General features: G+C 41.7%; 1 protein-coding gene across 1 annotated transcript in view; it reads left to right on the top strand.

The window, feature by feature from the left end:
* The window catches only part of MED12L (mediator complex subunit 12L), a 326,539-nt gene that overhangs the window by 207,126 nt on the left and 98,783 nt on the right, over nucleotides 1-20,630 (top strand). The window lies entirely within an intron of this gene.

The following is a 20,630-nucleotide window of genomic DNA, read 5'->3' as shown; positions in this document are numbered from 1 at the left end:
TACTTAGTTACTCACTTACTCACTGATTGATGTAGGGAGGGGGGAGGGGGAGGGGGAGGGTGGTGTGAACTGGGTTGTAAACCCCTTGAAGGCAAGGTTTGTGTCTAATGCTTCCTTATAACCTTACCCCAGACCTGGTCATTGTGCAGGTGAAGAGCCTCAGCGCACTTCGACAACTTGCTCAACGTCACACAGACAGTGAGAAGCAAAGCCAGGAGATGAGCTCCAGTTTTTGTGGCCCCAGAACAGGCTGCCTCTCTGCTGTGCTACTTGGCTTGATCAGTGGCACCTCAGAAGTAGCCTGGATGGTGTCCTGGACCTCAGTGCAATCGGCAGGTGTTACGTTTTTGACTGAGTCTTTGGCTCTGACCCTGGGCAAAGCCTTTTAGCTCTCGGAGCTGGAGCTTGCCTGTCTGTGAAATGAGGAAAATAATAAATACCTGGCCTGGCTCCCAAAAGCACTGTGAGAATCTGGAGAGGTACTATGTGCAAGTCCACTTTATATTGTAAGTGCTGCAGCAATGTAATTCATGGCAAATATTTTTTCTGCTTAACAATGAAAATCTTATTACTCATATAGTCAAATTTTATCATTTCCTTAATTGAAATGTATATTTTTGTGTTCTGTTTAGGGAAAGTCTAATGTATACACAGTGAAATTCTGGACTATTAATACAGAGTTAGCTGGTCAGAGAGGCTACAGTCCCAATAGCCAGAGTAGTGGTTTTGAATGAATCTGTTCTAACCCAAATGCATTTCAAGTGGCTTCTGGTCCCTTAAAAAAAATTCTCAGAATCTAAGACCCCAGGTAAAGTCTTCAGTTGTTTGATTACCATTTACCAACCTATTAAGAAAGGAGAGTACTTTTCGCAGGCTTATGGAGATATTGTTCCTTGTTTTCGAAGGGTCATTCCATGGCTTAAGCATTATACTTAAGGGTCGTAATTATTCTTCACGGTGATGATGGTAGTTGCCATGGTCACCATTCTAATGAGGTCATCACTATGGTTATCTGGGTTGTGGATGAGTGGGTAGGTGTCCTCAAGGCCACTCTCAATAGAATTGGGTGTCAAGTTAGCTACCCTAGTTTTTCGCATCACAGTTTAACGACACTGCAATGCTTTTTATTTAAATTAATGAATTAAGACAGGTACTAAAGAGACAAGTCTTCCTTCAGTTTCAACCCCTACCGTCAATGGTAAAGATTCTTTAGTGAGGTCTTGAATCCTAGTGGATATTGTACAGTTTTCATCGGCATCAAACCCTCACTGTGTCTCATTTTTTTCCTCTCATAAAAACAAGAAATAGGAATTTTTGGGATTAACAGATACACACTGCTATATATAAAATAGATAAACAACAAGGACCTACTGTGTAGCACAGGGAACTATATTCAATATCTTATAATAGCCTATAACGGAAAAGAATCTGAAAAAAATGTCTGTCTATAACCAAATCACTTTGCTGTACACCTGAAACATTGTAAATCAACAGTACTTCAATTTATAAATAAATAAATCCCCCACCCCCCCACCCCAATGTAGTAAAAAGATCTGGCATCACAGATAATTTATTTTGTATAATGTGTGTGTGTGTGTGTGAATACATCCACACCCACATACATACATATATAACATTTTCTTTAAAGTAGTTCCTGCTGTCAACTTCACTGGCATTAATTATCTTTTTTTCTTTATGAACGAAGTGAAACAGTACAACCCAGGAAGGGCAGAGAGAATAGGAATTGGCAGGTGATCTCACGTAAGGCATGGCCAAAGACCAGGAGAAAAGCTGATCCAACACTGGTCCTCTGATGTTTCTAAACAGCTCACTGTGAAGTGAGGGGACTAAAGCGACGGATTGCAAATTCAAATAGAGCCCCAAATCTAATGTCAGTGAGAAAAGTGAGCCAGGTGTAAGAAGAAACAATCGCAGCACCATCAGGCCAATAAAATACAGCTAACAGCTTCGGTGTTAGGAAGGCTGGGGGCTGCGGTGAACTGGGGAGTGTTGCCCCACTCCCGGGCTCTGGGCTGTTGCCATGCAGGTGTGTGGGTCACCTGCCATGGGACTATAAAAAATGGATTTTTATATAAAATTGCATGAATTTTAAAAATTTAAATTAAAAAATTCTGGCTTAATTTCATTAAAACAGACCAAATAAAGCTGGTTTGTGGGTTACAGTTCGTGACGTCTAACTTCATGGTGGGGCCACCCCAGGTCTCTCCATGGGGTTTCTACCAGTACCCTGGGGGACCTAGAGCCTTGTTACCCAGTGGCAGCTCCAAACCTGCCCCTCATTTTTAGTAATTTCCCCCTCACTTAATATTTTCCTTTTCACCTGAAATTGATGAGCTTGTAAGACAAGAGAGTTCATTATAGGATTTTAGAACTTAATGGCATTGTATTTACTTTGGGATGAATACTTTCTCAAAAGCTCTAAGGTTTCTTCTTCCTTGATGCTGATGCATTAGGTTGAACGGAAATGGAAATGTTTTTATAGATGGCATTTTCATATGGTCTAACTTAACATGTCTAGCACTTGGGAAATTTTGGTAATTGGAATCAGGTATACTGGGGAGAAGGGGGCAGAGCGATTCTGCTCGATTAATTGTGAAGAAACAGCAACGTGGTAAAAGTATGTTCTACCATCTGCCTCCGTAGGATGGCTTCGACTGAGCTTTGAGCTGCTATCTACATGCGGTTGCCCCTTTTCATTGTTGTACTGGTGGCTGTGGGCACTGTGTGGATACTTTTTTTTCATACCACAAAATATACATAGATATTTTGTTTCGTCTTTGCAACAGGAAATTAGAATGTTTCGGGCTAAAGGGAAAAGAGAATATTGATGTTGAAGAGATGAAACCATACTATTTTTTGAACAGTGATCATAATTACATTGATCACTGATACATTGATATAGTAGTTACCTTTTTGACGGCATCCACTGTTCTTTATTTAGTCATATTGCTATGTATCATATGGGTTGTACCTAGACAATTTTGACACAGTGCGAGACTTTGTTTAAAGTTTTCATTTTCCAGGACTTTTAACATGCTTGGTTGAAACAACCAAAAAATAATGTAGCTGTTATTATTTGAGGCTTGCATGTTACTGTGAGCCATGAGTAGCCGCAGGGTACCCAGTCACGATATGAAGGACCGGCCTCTTTATAAGTACAACCAGTAAACAATTAATTACGCAGCTTTTCCAACTTGTCCTTTAGTCAGTTTATCTAAGTTGCAATGAGCTTTGAGAAGCTCATTGATGATTTGTTTTCAGTTTCATGTCTAACCTTTGAGTTTGGCAGTTATGAGGAGGAACAGGTTTGGACAGGCAGGTCTTCCACCTCAGAAGGAGTGTGGCAGGCCCTAAAATGCCTGCAATCTTGAGGCAACTCATGTCCATGAATTATTTTCTTGGGTCTCTTCTGTCAGCTCTCAGCCGGAGAGCCACACAGCTCAGTGCTGACAGCCCAAGTGTTTTTCTGTTATGATTTTTGTTTCTTCAACTAGATCATAAGCTCCTTTAGTGCAGGGACCTTAGAATATTTTGTTTCTGCAGCCCCCTATTATACCGGCTTCCACTTTGGAAGCAGCCAGAATCTTGATATTTTTAGCAAAGGGTTCTCTTTAGACTCAGGGACTTGAAAAGTGGAGTTTCAGAAGACAGTTTGAGAGCCAGTAATATCTCTAACCTGAGAGCATGTCCAGACTACAGGCAAACCCTCCTCTGGTAGCTGAAAAGTCTGTGTTTCTGTCTTGCTAGTCACAATAACAACAACAAAGTTAATAAGCGTATGGGTTCAGCAAATGCTGACTAATATTATTTTGTGCCTAGGACTGTTCTAAATTATTAAGATAAATATATATATATATATATATATATATATATATATTTGTGTGTGTGTGTGTGTGGTATGCGGGCCTCTCACTGTTGTGGACTCTCCCGTTGCGGAGCACAGGCTCCGGACGCGCAGGCCCAGCGGCCATGGCTCACGGGCCCAGCCGCTCCGCGGCATGTGGGATCTTCCCGGACCGGGGCACGAACCCGTGTCCCCCGCATCGGCAGGCGGACTCTCAACCACTGCGCCACCAGGGAAGCCCTAAGATAAATTTTAATTGATCAAAAAGACATTGGAATCAAATTGCAGATCTGCCACTTACTTAGGCAGGTCATCTAACCCCACTATGCTTCAGTTTCCTCTTCTGTAAAACACTCATATAGGATTGATTTGAGCATTGAATGAGGTATTACCACAGTATTATGTCATTCAAGCCTTATAGATCTTTTATTGGAGCTTGGCATCTTGGAAAAACTCACTATATAGATGCTTCCTGAGTAAGAAGAATAGTACGCCCATTTTTCAAATGAAGAAACTGAGGCTTGCAGAGGCTCCTTTCAGCAGACATGTGCCGCTGGAGCTCACCCAGGCTAGCACACCTGGTGAGGGCACAACCTGGATTTGAACAGAGGTCGGTCCAAGTGCTGGGCTCTTAACTACTCTTTTGCTCCTATTTCTGCGCAACCCGGTGGGGGGGGGGGTTCATGTGTTCATTATAATCTGATGTCTCTCCTCTGGGCAGACTAGGTAATCAAGTAGCTCTAACTTGATTGTAGGGCATGATGTGCCCAAGACAGCCACTTATCTACTTCAGTCAGGTAGTACAGTAAATAAATCACAAATTGGTACAATTTTACCTGTTAAGTTACTGACCAAAAAAAAAAGAGGTCCCAAATAGCAAATACTGAGTTTGCTTAGAACGCTAAAAAGTAGTGACTGAGAGCATGGTTGACTGCAGGCAGACACGGTTCAAGGTCAGAGCTCTGCTGCTTACTTGCATACCACTTAAGCCTCAATTTGCTCACCTGTAACACGGAGGTAACAGCAGTATATGTCTTCAGGTTGTGTGAGGTTTTCTAAGAAAATAATCTATGTTAAAATGTGAAGTAGTCTTGGACATATATTAAGGTATCAGTGCACGTTAGTGATTGTTGTTTCAATAACAAGGTTTAGAAGGACAGTTTGTGTCGTACGAGTTCTATCTAATACATTAGAAAAAGTCATTTAAGGAGTTACCTTCTTCCAAAATGTTGGAAATTATTATTAGAAATTGCCTTATAAGAGAAATTATAGAATCACTGATACGTACGACTTAATGTGATGGCTTATACCAAGTGAAACTTTTATCAGCGCTCTCCTTCAAATGCATTTTTAGTGTGAGTTTTTTCACATTTGGATAATAAGAATGTCAATGAAAGTTAAGATGTGCTAATTACGCACAAGAGGAAGAATAAACGTTCTGTTCTGCCCATGTATGAGGAGGTTAGAAAGTTTGGAAATTGTTGCCAGGTTGGATAGGGGCTTGGCTTTAATCAATGGCCTGAAGCAGAAGGTTTGCCTCTCGTTTCTTGTTCACCGTGATGTTTTCCACGTGGTTCATCTCATCTACTTTTAAACCACAGGGTCTGGGTTGCCTCTGCTCTCTCCTGTCTACTTCAGATAGTCAACAGCTCTAGGAACTGCAGTTGGCCCTTCCACTTGTACTAATGCAGAACTTCCCACCCGAGGAAGCAGGAGCAGACTGTCTTCATCTCTGCCTTGCAGAGGAAGAATCTGGGGCCTCTAAAGAGGTTGAGATTCGATTAACATCACATAGCTGGCTGGGACAGAAAAGGGGAGGACCAGTCTTCTTCCTCATCACTGACTCTACAGTGTCCTCTCCAGCATCTGCATGTGGTTCAAGCCTTGGGTTCTTGTTAACCAACCCTAGTGTCTCAGCACATCACCTGGATCATGGGAATCTAGCCATGCATGGGGCCTCGAGCAACCATCCGATCTAATCCCCTCATTTTACTGTGAGAGGCATCAGTGAGCTCCTGAGGAAGTTAAGAGGCTCAAGTCGGACGTAACTTTTGACATTGTCAACGCCCACACCCCGGCTGGCCTTTCTGCTCTAAACCAAAGTCCTGTCCCATCCTGTGCACACAGCAGCCCCCTGGAGACTGTGGGATGCTCCCAGGTGATTTTGCCTAAATTTCACCTCCCTTCTATCCTGCCTTCACCACCATTCCTTTTATTGGGCTCTGAGGGCGTTTGATGGGTTTTCCTAGTTTTTCCTCTGCTTATAGGAGTACAGAGAACAAATGGCCGTCCGTGTCTCTTCTGTCTTAAGTTTCTGTGGCATTTTTTCAGAGGACAGGGCTATGGGTGACATTTTTTGTTCTTAAAGGAAGTGAAACCCTGAGATATCAAGGAAGGAAGGAAAGTAGACAGACTCTGAAGGGGGGCACAGATACCACTAACCTAAATAAAAACATCCATTCTAATTTAGTTTTCCATCTCCCACTCATATCCCGGAGTGTAATAAGCCCTCCCAACATTCTGTCTCTAGCCAGGAAATTTTTGCCTGGGTCTCTTCATGGAATAGTTAGGATTTTCTGACTAATCACTTTTTCTTTTCTAGGCTCCTTCCTTAAGTATATGGTACTCAGCAATCTAACTGCTCCCCCAGCCCCTTCTTCTTAACCCACATATACCTGGAACACTTTCTGAATAGGTGTTGGAAACAGTAGTCTTAGGATAGGATTTTGCTGAAGGACTAAAATAACACGTCCCCTTGATCCCTTAGCTTCAAGGAGGAAAAGACTGTTAACCTTGGACTGGCAGAAATAACAATACAGTATAAATAAGATAATAGTATAAAATGAAAAGTGTCTGGCTCTGTTTGGCAATATGGAACCAAAGTTTTTGTTGTTCATTTTGCTAGTAAATCGGAGTCTCTAATCAGAATTATGAAAGAAAGTCCTTGTTAAAAAATGGTAATATACCTAACTTGAAAGCAGATTCACTTTGAGAATACGATAGAAAATTCCGTAGCAGATAAATCTTAACCTAGTAAATCGAAAAGTCACCCTACGTTAGGCTCACCTATCTTTCAAAATCCTTATTATAACTTAGAAGAGTTCAGATCTCCTTGCTGGCTTCTTGATTCCCTCAATGAAGTAAAAGCTTCCCCACGACTTTGAATGTGAACCAGACCTAAGCTGTTCCTAAGCCGTTCGTCAGTACTAGTTAGGCAGTTTTCTCAGCGACTTTCCTGACATGTTTTAACATGATCTCTTAAGGAATCAGAAAGAGGATTGCCCTGTTCTTTGTGTTACAACGAAACGATTGAGATTCTTTTATCAAAATGAGGCAGTTAGGAGAGAAAATCATCTTTTTCTCTTTTGATCTCTTTTTAAAAGAAAAGTGAATGAAACGAATTTCAGTTTGGGGTCTTGGGAAACAATTATAAGGGACATTGGATTTTACTCAACTAATAAAGCAAATGTGATTTAAAAATCCACTTAGTAGAAGTGATTTCCAAAATACCATTTCCACGTTTGAAGGCACAGTGCACGGTTTGCATTACCTGCCTCCCTGAGCTGGAAACCGTGAAGTTCCATGAAGTACGATGACTCTCGTTTCAGAAAGTGGTTCCTCCCAAAGAGAGCTTGTGGATCTCATCCACTTAGCATTCTAACCCCCACTTTTTCTTCAGACCTCAGGTTTAAGCGGAGGTATAATTATACTCTTAATCAGGGCTGCGTCCTACCAACCATGGCTTTTAAGAAAATTTTTAAAAAAAAACAACTTCATTTACCTTTCATTGCGGTAGCTGGCTCTCCATTCACCTGATACGGGTGTCTTCAAGTCGAAACAGGCTTCTCAACTCTAATTAAGAATAAACCTTGAAACTAAGGTTGGCAGGGAAGTTGTTTTTTTGTTAAAGCGTAAAAAATAATCTTTTTTTTTTTTCCCCTGCCGGAGAAGGTAGGTGCTCCCCTACCCACCTTGGGATTGTTCTTTGGGGCACCCTTTCAAACTCTCCTGCTCGGAAACAACTGGAGCAACTTGCTCTCTTGCTAATAGAAATGACTCACACCTGAGAGTAGGTGAGATTTGTAGACTGGGGAAGAACATTTCCTGAACCTGCAGGAATCAGATGGTGATTCACCAGAAGGGAACACAGAGGGCTAGAACCCACAGGGCCAGAGGGCTGTTTAAGGAGGAGGAAGGCATCAAGCCTCACGTTGGGCCCTCTTAAATCAGACCCAGTGTTTAGGGTTTTTTGGGGGGTGGGAGGGGAACTCCCTATTACTAATCAGAAAATATGCATTTACAAACCTTCCTGCTAATTAAATTTTGGATAAAAAGGAACCAGAATATCTTTTATAAAAGACAGATCTTTCATGGTATTATTCAATGTATTAAAGACAAATTAATATGTGTTTATACTGGTGATCGATAACTTGGGAAACCTGTTGTCTTATTCAAGAATCTGCTGAATTCCATATAACCTGCTTTCACCTACACAAAAATATTTTAAATAAAGTTATTTAGGGGGCGAGTTTACCTTATCTCTTGAATTCCACAAGACAACTTTTATTCTTTTAAAAAATCTTCCCACAATGATAAATTTATATAATCGAATCACTTTTTCCTATTTGTAATTAATTTTAGAACTTCCAAAAAATGTCCCAGAGACTCCAAGATTTTCTTGAATGCAACATTCAAACAAGTAAAAGGAAATGAAGAAAATATCACCAAATGAAATCAAAACTTGCTACTATCATGGTTGAAGAGAAAGATAAATGAAAATAATTAAGGTGGAACATTTTTTGAAGCTAGTAAATAATAGGTATTACTTAGTGTTTACTTATGCCTTAAGGAAATAATGTATATGTACTAGTTGGGTTTTTTTCCTGTGTTTATGCAGAAAAACAAATGTATTTAATTTAAATGCCAGTAGTTGAATACCAAAAGTTTGTTTCTTCTGTTGCCTTTTCCTAAACAAACAAAAACAGACAACTAAAATTGAATGGTTTTCCATTCAATTTTAAGTATGTTGTGGATGAGTAGCTAGCCCTAGGGAAAGTCTCTGAACAAAAATTAGCCAACTTAATAGTGGCTCAGTCGTATAAGAAATTGCCACATTTACTAAACCATCCTTCGTTCAGGTTGGACTCCGCTTTGTGCCATTTGGTACTACTTCTCCAGGGATTTCGCTTTGAACATTTAAAGCCAGTTTCCTGCATCTTGAGCGGGGGGGGGGGGGGGGGGAGTTATGCCATGCAGGCCTGAGTTTGAGAGACTTGTTTTTTGGGGGTTGCACTTCTTGCCGTTTGTCACTATGATCCATAAACAGTAAATGATGTACTGCTCAAACTGGGAACTCTGCCAGAATAACCAACTGCCGGTCTTAAAAGCATCAATTCAAAGGAGCACATCCCGTTTAGCCTCTTTAAAAGTATGTTGGGCAAAGACCTTCTCTGCAAGTTCTGAGGATTATCACTCCACAGTTCCAGTGGTGGGCGTGAATTCATGTGGAGGAGCTTGTGTGGACAAATATTTCACGAGCTCCTGTTGAGGGAATAAAGGCAGTTCTGTTATCTACCTTAAATTTTAATACATTGGTTACCTGGGTTAACTTCACCCCATTACTGTCAACTAACTTAATACGGTTTTTTGGTTTGTTTGTTTTTTAATGTTAAAGAAAATACCTTTCCTCTGTTACATCGCTGCTGATAATATTTTTCATATACTATTCTGTTTTGAATTTGAAGGGAAATGTTTTGATAATTCAGGGTTATACACCTTGACTTTGTATGTGTTGGTTTTGTATTAAGATTTCCACAAGGAGGAGGGAAGGAGCTGGTGTCAGTGCAGTAGGTGGCCCTCCTTTTCTCCTCCTGAGGGTGGGCTGGGCTGGGCATGGACTAGCCTTTTCCTGGCCTTAGTCACAGTGGGATTGTGTATTTAAAAGCCTCTTCGGCTGGCCATGCAAAGTCTTGTAGTGAGAAAGTTAACATGAGGCACCCTTTATGCATTTGTCTTAAAGCACGTTATGCCGATCTCAAGTTGGGACTTGTTAAAGCTGGTCTTACATAACATTCAAAAAGGGAAGTAGTACAGGTTTAGTCAGAGAAGAGTGTAATGCTTTGATGGAAAGAGCAGCTAAGAACCAGTCCATAACTTTATTATTGTTCAAATCACCAAAAGTTTAACCTGCATAATTTTTTTTCTGCCGATTTTTATAGCAAGTCTCACATTTCATAAAAGCCACAGGAGACTTTATAACAATAATTATCTTGCTGCTTCAATGGAAGATCCTATTAAATGCAAGGAAGCTATTTTAATAATATTGTTTAGCTATTACAAACCCCAAATTTATTTTGAATATAAGACGATGTCCTAGGATATGTGTTTGTGTTTCTCTACCACCACAATGTTTAAAAAAATTTTTTTTTTGGTTTCATTTTTTATTACAGGTGATTTTTTTCCTTCTATAATGTTACTTTTAAAGATGTTAAACCTACAGACAAGTTGAAATTATAGTTCAAGCAGATTTCATCTAAATTTTCCCATTGACATTTTTCACGCCCTCCCCCTACCCTCCCCCTCAACACACATATTTGTGGGGAGACCTGTTTGAAGTTGCAGTCATTGTGACAGATGTCCCACCCCTAACTACTTCAGCATGTATTTCCTAAGAACAAGGATATTCTCCTACCTGGAAATTCCCTGGTGGTCCAGCGGTTAGGACTCTGTGTTGTCGCTGCCCAGGGCGTGGGTTCAGTACCTGGTAGGGGAAGTAAGATCCTGCAAGCCACACAGCACAGCCCCAAAAAAAACCAACAAAAAAAGGGATTTTCTCCTACCTACTCACAATATTCAGTCTGAATTTTGCTCTTTCGCAGTAACATTCTTTATAGTTTTTTAAGGCAGAACTAATCAGTGGTCACACATTGTGTTTTTCTAGTTTACTCTTTTATTCTTTAGAATAATCTTTCTGCTTTTTTTTTTAAAATCTCCTTGGCTTTTGAAAATTGGTTTGCTCTGTATTCGCTAGGTCCATCCTGTGGGTCACTTAGTAAGGAGATGCTTTCAAATGTTTCTGAGGCAGTTTGAATATATTAACCTGAAGTCTACCTTGGGGTTTGGAACTTTGAAATCAAATGGGGATATCTATACTCCTGTTTTGGACAGAGACCTGGTTCGTGGATCCAAACTCACTTTTTCTCTGGGATACTGGACAAACTCATTCAACTTTTCCCGGCTTCAGTTTTCTGTAAAACTAAGGTTCTGGTTTAATCACAGAATTTTAGATGAGAATTTCTATAACCTTTCAAAATATATTCTTAAAGAGACAGAAGCACTCAAGGAGAGAAGGTTTCTAATGTTTCTTCCCTTTAAAGGAACGAAAATAGATAATGGTGTTGATACGTCTTCCTAAATCCCAGAATAAACTTTTTTAACCCTATTCCTACCTCCCCCCTTTTTAGTGTGAGGCACTGGCAAATGCATTGCTAAGGCTTACCTTGGTCTTCTAGTCATTTCTGCCTTGCATGTGACCGCCTGCTCTCTCCTCCCTTTATTTGGCTTCGCTGCATTGGCCTGGACGTGGGCACAGTGTTGCTTCCTCCAACGCTGCTAGGCAGAGAATTGGCACTGCAGTCTAATTTTCTCTGTCTCTATAATCTCTGACGTATCCATTTTTTCTGAAAGGAAAATGCACACACGAAGGACCTCTTAGTCTTTCACAGTACATGAACTCATCATTACAAGACAAAGATGAGCAGGGATCTAATTGACACATAGCTCAAATGATCTGTCTGGGATGCCCATGTCTTTTGCATGTAGCCAGAACATACAACAAGGGCTGCAGTAAAATCCTCTCCAGATCTTCCTGTCCCATCTCTCTGTACACAAAAATCGCTCTAACTGTGGCTCACCATCCAGTTGCTGAGAATTTGTGCTGAGTATAATTACTACAAACCCTTTAATGTTTCCTCGCTGAGTTGGTATCTTTAGGTCCCTGTGCTTGAATTACTGTGTTTAATCTGTCATTTGAAATGATTTGCATCTATTAGGTCTCCTTTCAATAAAGCAGTTACCTTTTTCTGGTATGAGAACTTCATGTGTAATGGTCAGTTAAAGGGGAGGGATGGTTTGGCGATTGACTCTGGAGATGTGCCTGCATCTGACCTCCGCCCTCATACTGATACTCTCTTCTATACCCGGCCAGTTCCTCACTTTGGAAATCTTCTTGTGAGGGGCGGTGTCAACCTTGATAAGAGCTCAGTTAACTGGTGTCATATAGTTTCCAGTGTGGATTTCAGCCTCTCCACTTAGGTGCTTTCTTACTTTGGGCAAGTCATTATTATATCTGAGCTTCAATTTCTTCTTCTGAAAAATGGCTACCTTGTAAGATTGTAAAGTTTAAATGAGATAATATACTATAGGATAATTCCTACAGTGTTTGAAACTTGGTTGGTACTTAGTGAACTGTAGCTTTTTTTTTTTTGGTCAGAGGGCAGAGGGAGAGTAAGCAAATGAATACGAATGGGGGTGTTTTTATGAATATAAAGTTGGAACGATTAAAAATTAAAAAACATTCTGCAACTAGAAAGTCAAGGTTAAGTTCATAATATTTTGATTGCCCTAAGGTAACCCAGGTAACGTGGATGTCTGACACATCTGACACGTGGGTGTTGGCACACCCTTTTTTTTTTTTTTTTTTTTTTGCAGTTCGAGGGCCTCTCACTGTTGTGGCCTCTCCCATTGCGGAGCACAGGCTCCGGATGTGCAGGCTCAGCGGCCATGGCTCACGGGCCCAGCAGCTCCACAGCATGTGGGATCTTCCCGGACCGGGGCACGAACCCGCATCCCCTGCATCGGCAGGCAGACTCTCAACCACTGCGCCACCAGGGAAGCCCATGGCACACCCATTTTCTGACTGAAGCTGGTTCTCTTGGTTGTGTGGTTATACTCACCATGTGATTTGCGCCTCTGCTCTGTGGGCCATTTCACATGGAGCATCTTCACACCGTACTGCATAGGAAGCATGGCAAGGAGCTACTACTCCACCTATTCTTAGAAACCCTTGGAAAAGGCCGAGCTAATATAACAGCTGTTCTTATTTCCTCCTTGGAACTCTTGTGAACTGACTGGTCCCTCATGGCAAGAGTAGCTTGTCGTCCCGCCCTTCCTATTGCAGACTGGGGCTCTACGCCACCTCCTTCTTAGAGTGACCACTGACCTCACAGTTGTAGGTTCGTCACATTTGACCTTCCCAGACTGTGGGATTCTGCTGACTCTCATTTCCTCCTCGAACCTCTCTTGTTCCTCAGTTTCCCAAGGAACGTCTTGGTGCTCCTTGTCGGCAATCCCCGCCCCCACAATCCAGGCATCGTTCCTCTCTTTCTATCTCGTCTGTCCACGAGACTGGTGCAGCATGGCTTCTGAGGTGCTTAGCTCATTCCTTGTTCTCTCCCTTTCTTAGAAAAGATGATTCCCTTGGCTTCTGATCTAGCCCTGTCTTCAGAGCCCTGGATCCATATTTTGCCCCTACTGGCTGGACTCCTTGACCCAGCTCTCTCACTAGTACTTCATATTCAACACACCCGTCATGATCAAGGACATCACCCAAGCTAATGTTCTTCAAAGCAATGAATCTCACTTGGGAGGGGGTGTGATGGGGATTATGGACCCCATTGAGAATACATTTTGCATATCAATCACATACGTTTTACATGTAAACCCATACTCTCCAGTGATCTTGGACTCAAGACCTTTGTCTCTTTTTGAAAATGTCTCTAAGTTCCATGTCAGATTTCTTTCCCCTTGGCTCTCGCCTGCATTGATGGAAGACTTCTTTAACTGCTCTCTTGGCCTCAGTGGCTCCATTAATTCAGAACTGCCTATTGCCGGCAAGTTGATTTTGCTAAAGCACGGCATAGAAAACGGTAGTCTTCACTTCAGCCACCTTCAGTGGCTCACGGAGGACTCCGAACACCCCAGCAACCCGGAAGTGCTGTGCACTGAGGTCCCAGGTCCCTTCCCAGGCTCGTCTTCCCCACGCATGCGCTGCAGCCTCAGGCCCTCCGTGGCCCCTCTCACTCGGCCATAGCACAGCGCCCACCCTCACCTGAGCCTTCCTCCAAACTGCTCGGAGCACCGCAGGGTTCCCTTTCGAAGCCTCTGTTTTTCCCCCGGGGTCCAGTTCACACTTGCATCTCCTGTGAGCCCTTGCGCAGTTTCTCCATTTGGCAATAGCGGCCTTTTCCTCTGAGTTTCTTTGATGAGCTAATTACGTCTCTTATTCCACGAACCACGTTTGGATTCATTATGGTCTGTGTGCGGCTTCCAGGGAGGCCAAGGGCCCTGCACGAAGCACACGTTGAAGGAATGATGGGCTAAATGAGCGAGTCAACCCACTCTTTGGGCTGTTACTCCTCTTAAGAACCAGAGGGGTCCCCAGAGGGCTCAAAAGGTCCATGGTTGGTCTGTTCATACCCCTGAGCTGTTGAAACTTTTCCTGTGTTGAGACCTCTCCCTCCCTTTTCAGGAGCCCCCCTCTTCACCATTCTCACAGCTGGGGCTTGAGGTGTCACCCCTTGAGGAATTAGGTTTGTCCCGACTGTCAGAGAGGCAGTGCAGCAGAGCCATTGAGGTGTGGTCTTGCGGCCACCTTCCGGGGTGTCTGTCCCAGCTCTGCCTCTGCTTGCTGGTGGGGTCGTGGGCACCAGGGTCAAGGTATCTGTTCACTTGGTGCCTCAGTTTTCTTTTCTTTTTTTTCTCCCCAACAGGGAGCCCTGTAGTATCTGTCTCCTGGGGTAATAGTGAGAAATAGAAAGGCGATAACCCTTGTAAGGTGCATACATAGCATGGCGCGAGGCACATAGTGAGCATTCATTAAAGGAGTGTAAGGCCCTGGGAGGTGCTTGTCAGCTTCTAGGTCAAGGATAATTAGCTGGCAGCATGCGGACCACTAGGGCCCACACGTGAAGGTACTGTTTTGTTGGGTTCAGGGAGTGTGAGGAGTGACTACGGAAGCTTTGAAAATAACAGGAAATATGGCGGAGTGGACTGGATTTATGATTTCTCTTGAAAACATTAGAAGATCTGCAATTATCAATACAGTGGTTAAGAACATGAGCTCAGAGGGGCTTCCCTGGTGGCGCAGTGGTTGAGGGTCCGCCTGCCGATGCAGGGGGCGCGGGTTCGTGCCCCGGTCCGGGAGGATCCCACATGCTGCGGAGCGGCTGGGCCCGTGAGCCATGGCCGCTGAGCCTGCGCATCCGGAGCCTGTGCTCCGCAATGGGAGAGGCCACAACAGTGAGACGCCCGCGTACCGCAAAAAAAAAAAAAAAAAAAAGAATATGAGCTCGGAAGAATATGAGCTCGGAAGCCAGAGTCTGAATTAAGAGTCCTAGCCTTGCTACTTATAAGTCGTGTGACCCCGTGCCAGTTGCTTAACTTCTCTGTTTCTCAACTTCTTTATCTCTAAAATGGAAATAACAATAGCACTTGATAGGCTTCCTGGGATTATTAAACGGACCAGCATATTTAAACCTCTTGACATGCTTGCCTGGTACCTAGTAAATAGTGAGTAATGTGTGCTGTTTTTGTCGTTGCTGATGCTGGTTTTACTATTGCTGTGGCTACCAACTAGCAACCCTGGGCCCCAGTTTCCTCCTGTGCCAACAGCTGGCACTGAGTAGTAGATGCTCCCCTAAGTGGGACGTGAACTTTCCAGGTAGCTGTAGTTCATGCCACTGCCTGTCACCTTATATCTGTCCTGCTCTCTTTGTAACAATGTTGTTTGTCTCCTGTTGACAGATCTCACCCTTGGGCACTCATGTCCAGGAGTGCAGTGCTGTGCTGTGAATCAGTCCTTACGGATGTATGAACCTCAAGGAACTTTTAGCACAGGGGTTCTTAACATGTGGCCCAAATCGATAGCATCCTTATCTCCTGGAAACTTATTCCCAGGCTTCACCCCAGACCTACTGAATCAGAAACTCTGGAGGTGGGCCTTGCAATCTGTGTTTTAAGAATCCTTCCAGCTGGCTCTGGTACCTGCTAAAGTTTGAAAACTACTGATTTAACACATGCGTCCTATATTCATATTACCTACATTTGGTTTCCATGTAAAGTTTAAAATGTGGAGTTGTGTTTCCAGGCACTTCAATTGATTTGTAAGGGCTGCTGTCTTTTCAGTGTGTACTCCCTTAGCTATTAAACACAGCTGGGTGCGGGTTCCTCTGCTGTGGTGCTTTTGTTCTGTTAAGATCTAATCTATGTGAGCTTTGATCTGTTAACTTACTGGAAGAGTACAGCTTACCTGGGGTGGTGGTCAGGCAGTTTTAGAAAGAAGACTTTAGAAAGTTATGGAATGAGCTGCTTTCAAATGCATATGGAATATATGAAGTGATGAGATTAATAAGACTGAATAATTATTTTATATCCTGATTCATGATCACTTTATCAGCCATCTAACTTCTTTGAGTTGGGAATTCACACTGCTTCTCTGCCTCTTCCTCCCCAGGCTCTGCCTTTTTTTTCATTGTTTTATTTTTTTAACTTTTTATTTTATGTTGGAGTATAGTTGATTAACAACGTTGTGTTAGTTTCAGGTGTACAGCAAAGTGATTCAGTTATACATATACATGTATCTATCTTTTTTCAAATTCTTTTCCCATTTAGCTTGTTACATAATATTGAGCAGAGTTCCCCATTTTAAATATAGCAGTGTGTACATGTCAATCCCAAACTCCCAGTCTATCCCTCCCCCAACGCACCCATCCCCCCTGGTAACCATAAGTTAGTTCTCTAAGTGTGTGAGTCTGTTTCTGTTTTGTAAATAAGTTCATTTGTATCATTTCTTTTTAGATTCTGCATATAAGTGATATCATACACTATTTCTCTTTCCCTGTCTGACTTCACTCAGTATGACAATCTTTAGGGTCCATCCATGTTGCTGCAAATGGCATTATTTCATTCTTTTTAATGGCTGAGTAATATTCCATTGTATATATGTATCACATCTTCTTTATCCAGTCATCTGTCGATGAACGTTTAGGTTGCTTCCATGTCTTGGCTATTATAAACAGTGCTGCGATGAACATTGGGGTGCATGTATCCTTTCAGACCATGTTTTTGTCTGGATATATATCCAGGAGTGGGATTGCAGGATCATATGGTAGCTCTACTTTTAGTTTTTTAAGGAACCCTCATACTGTTCTCCATAGTGGTTGTACCAATGTACATTCCCACCAACAGTGTAGGAGGGTTCCCTTCTCTTCACACCCTCTCCAACATTTATTATTTGTGGATTTTTTGTTGGTAGCTATTTTGACTGGTGTGAGGTGATATCTTATTGTAGCTTTGATTTGCATTTCTCTAATAGCGATGTTGAACACCTTGTCATGTGCCTCTTGGCCACCTGTATGTCTTCTTTGGAGAAATGTCTATTTATCCGTTGCATTTCTCTACACTAACAGTGAATGATCAGAGAGAGAAATTCAAGAAACGATCCCATTTACGATCTCATCAAAAAGAATAAAATGTGTAGGAATAAACCTACCTAAGGAGACAAAAGACCGGTACTCTGAAAATTATAAGACACTGATGAAAGAAATCACAGACCACACAGACATATACCATGTTCTTGGATTGGAAGAATCAATACTGTCAAAATAACTGTACTACCCAAGGCAATCTACAGATTCAATGCAATCCCTATCAAATTACCAATGGCATTTTCCACAGAACTAGAATAAAAAAATCTTAAAATTTGTATGGAGGCACAAAAGACCCCAAATAGCCAAAGGAATCTTGAGAAAGAAAAAGGAGCTGGAGGAATCAGGCTCCCTGACTTCAGACTATTCTACAAAGCTACAGTCATCAAAACAGTAATGGTACTGGCACAGAACAAAAAAATATACATCAATGGAACAGGATAGAAAGCCCAGAAGTAAACCCATGCACCTGTGGTCAATTAATCTATGACAAAGAAGGCAAGACTATACAATGGGGGAAAGACAGTCTCTTCAATAAATGGTGCTGGGAAAACTGGACAGCTACATGTAACAGAATGAAACTAGAACATTCTCTAATACCATACACAAAAATAAACTCAAAGAGGATTAAAGACCTAAATGTGAGACTGGACACTATAAAACTCTTAGAGGAAAACCTAGGCAGAGCACTCTCTGACATAAATCGCAGCCATGTTTTTTGATCTGTCTCCCAGAGTAATGGAAATAAAAATAAAAATAACAAACGGGACCTAATTAAACTCAAAAGCTTTTGCACAACGAAGGAAACCATAAACAAAATGAAAAGACAACCCACAGATTGGGAGAAAATATTTGCAAATGATGTGACTGACAAGGGATTAGTCTCCAAAATTTACAAACAGCTCATGCAGCTTAATACCATCACAGCAAACAACCCAATCAAAAAATGGGCAGAATTCCTTCCCCTTTTACAGTAATTTCTCTTGGTTTCTGAAGACTAATTCTGCATGGGACAATATCCTCTCCCACTTCCCCTGCATCAGGGGTATTTGGAAGGCCTTATCCAGTCAAAATGATGACAGTTTAGCTTTTGACAGAAGCCCTTAATTGTGCTCTGAGCTTACAGACTTTACCAAAGCTACTAACGTTTTTTTCCACTTTTTCCTCGCTTCTGTGTCTCATTAATGGCTATGGTATAGTTCCCCATTCTGTAAGTTTTCTAGATTTTAGTATTTGTGATTGCTAGTCTGGGAAGCTCTCCTCAAATAGTTGTTCTTCATTTTGTGAATGTGATTTTAAGCTGACTCTTCTCTAAGTTCTTGGTAGATTATTTCATTCTACACGTCAGGAACTCTGCTTTTGACTGTAATATTATTATAATGCAATGAAATATTTGCATTTATGGTGGACACATTTCCTATTGAAATTTTATCTTGAAAGATCTTTCTAAAAAATTATATTCATTATCTATATCCATTCAGTGTATTTTGAAAATATTATTAGAGCTGAAATACATGGGTTATATTCCCAAGCATAGTTTGAAATGTAGCTTAGATGCAGTTATTTATAATACATTATTAGAGCCTGCTCACGATTGTATAATGTACTCAGTAAAGGTAACATGGATTTAGTGACATCTCTAATAGTTATTATGACTTAATTCTTTTATTCTAGCAAATGAAAATCAGATGTCAAAGTACTTTCTAAGAGTTTTGGTGATGGTAATATGCTACAGTTACAAATTTTACTTAACCAAAACCAACAATACATAGCTAAAGCATTTTGTCAATAGCTTTAAAACTGAAATGATGATAGACGTTAGCCCCCAAGCTATACGTGTACTGTTTAATAATCCTGCTTCCTTCCCGGTCATTCACTAGTGAACCCAAGAACACCCACACTTCCCAGGCCCCTGTGTACATGCATAGGAGACCAACTAAAAAGAGCTTGAGCTTTCAAGAAGTTTATATTATCATTTGATAAGAAAAACATCAGTGAAAAATTGGCTTCCCTTTTGCTTCTCTAGTAGGTAAAAATAAAGCCAGTTTGGCATTTTATCAAATATTTATTGATTGCACAATGAGACACAATTTCTGCTCTCAGAAGTACACATAGGGTATTAAAAGAGTTGATACATGTATGAGCCAGTAATTACAAAGCAGTGTGATCATTATAATAATTGAGGTGTGACAACACACAGATGATGGAGTGATTGGGTTTGAGGTGGTGGTGGGAATTTAGCCAGATGAGATTTCATGGTTTAAGTGATGGCAACTTAGGGTTCCACGGATGGATAAGAGTTTTCTTGGTGAGTCAGAGGGAAATTTACAAGTGCAATGACATGGGGGCAAAAAAAGAGCATGGCATTTTCTGATAATTATAAACTTACACGAGAGTATGAATTTCCAAGGATGGAAGAATGCTTAGGAAAAAAGGCCAGAAAGGTGGGCAAGTTCCAGGGCCTTCAGGGCCTTTGAGTCCATGGAAAGAGGCCTGGGGTTTACAGTCTGATGGTTGTATTGGAACTAGTGACACTTCTACAGAGCATGACTACTCCTTTGTACATTTTATCTAGAAGGTGCAAATCAGCATCTACAATTCCAGATAAACATACTTTAGCAGCTCTTTTTTGAACCACAGAGGGATTCAGGAAAACATATGGAGGTAAATAAGTACAAGTAGATCACCATCCTCTAAAACTTTCCCAGTATAGATGTTACTGATCGTGGGTCAGCAGTTCTATCTATATGTGTACCAAGAATGGCATAACGATGACATATTCTATTTAAGACATTTGTAATTTATCCTCTGTGGGAAGTATTGTGGGACATACCAAGAAAACATGACATATTTTCTGTCTTCAAAATATGTTGTCTTTCTTAAAAAATCCTAACCATCTTTGGGGGATGCAGTCAAGAATACAGCAAGCTAGGGACTTCCCTGGTGGCACAGTAGATAAGAATCTGCCTGCCAATGCAGGGGACACGGATTCGAGCCCTGGTCTGGGAAGATCCCACATGCTGTGGAGCAACTAAGCCCATGCGCCGCAACTACTGAGCCTGCGTTCTAGAGCCTGCGGGCCACAACTACTGAGCCCGTGAGCCACGACTACTGAAGCCCGCGTGCCTAGAGCCCACGCTCCGCAATGAGACGCCACCACAGTGAGAAGCCCCCGCACCACAACGAAGAGTAGCCTCCACTTGCCACAACTAGAGAAAGCCCACTCACAGCAACGAAGACCCAATGCAGCCAAAGATAAATAAATAAATCTATTAAAAAAA

Source organism: Monodon monoceros, unplaced genomic scaffold (assembly GCF_005190385.1).
Source record: "Monodon monoceros isolate NGI ecotype Baffin Bay Population unplaced genomic scaffold, NGI_Narwhal_1 Super_Scaffold_11, whole genome shotgun sequence".
In the NCBI taxonomy this organism is placed as follows: Eukaryota; Metazoa; Chordata; class Mammalia; order Artiodactyla; family Monodontidae; genus Monodon; species Monodon monoceros.
This window is presented reverse-complemented; position numbering and strand designations above follow the sequence as displayed.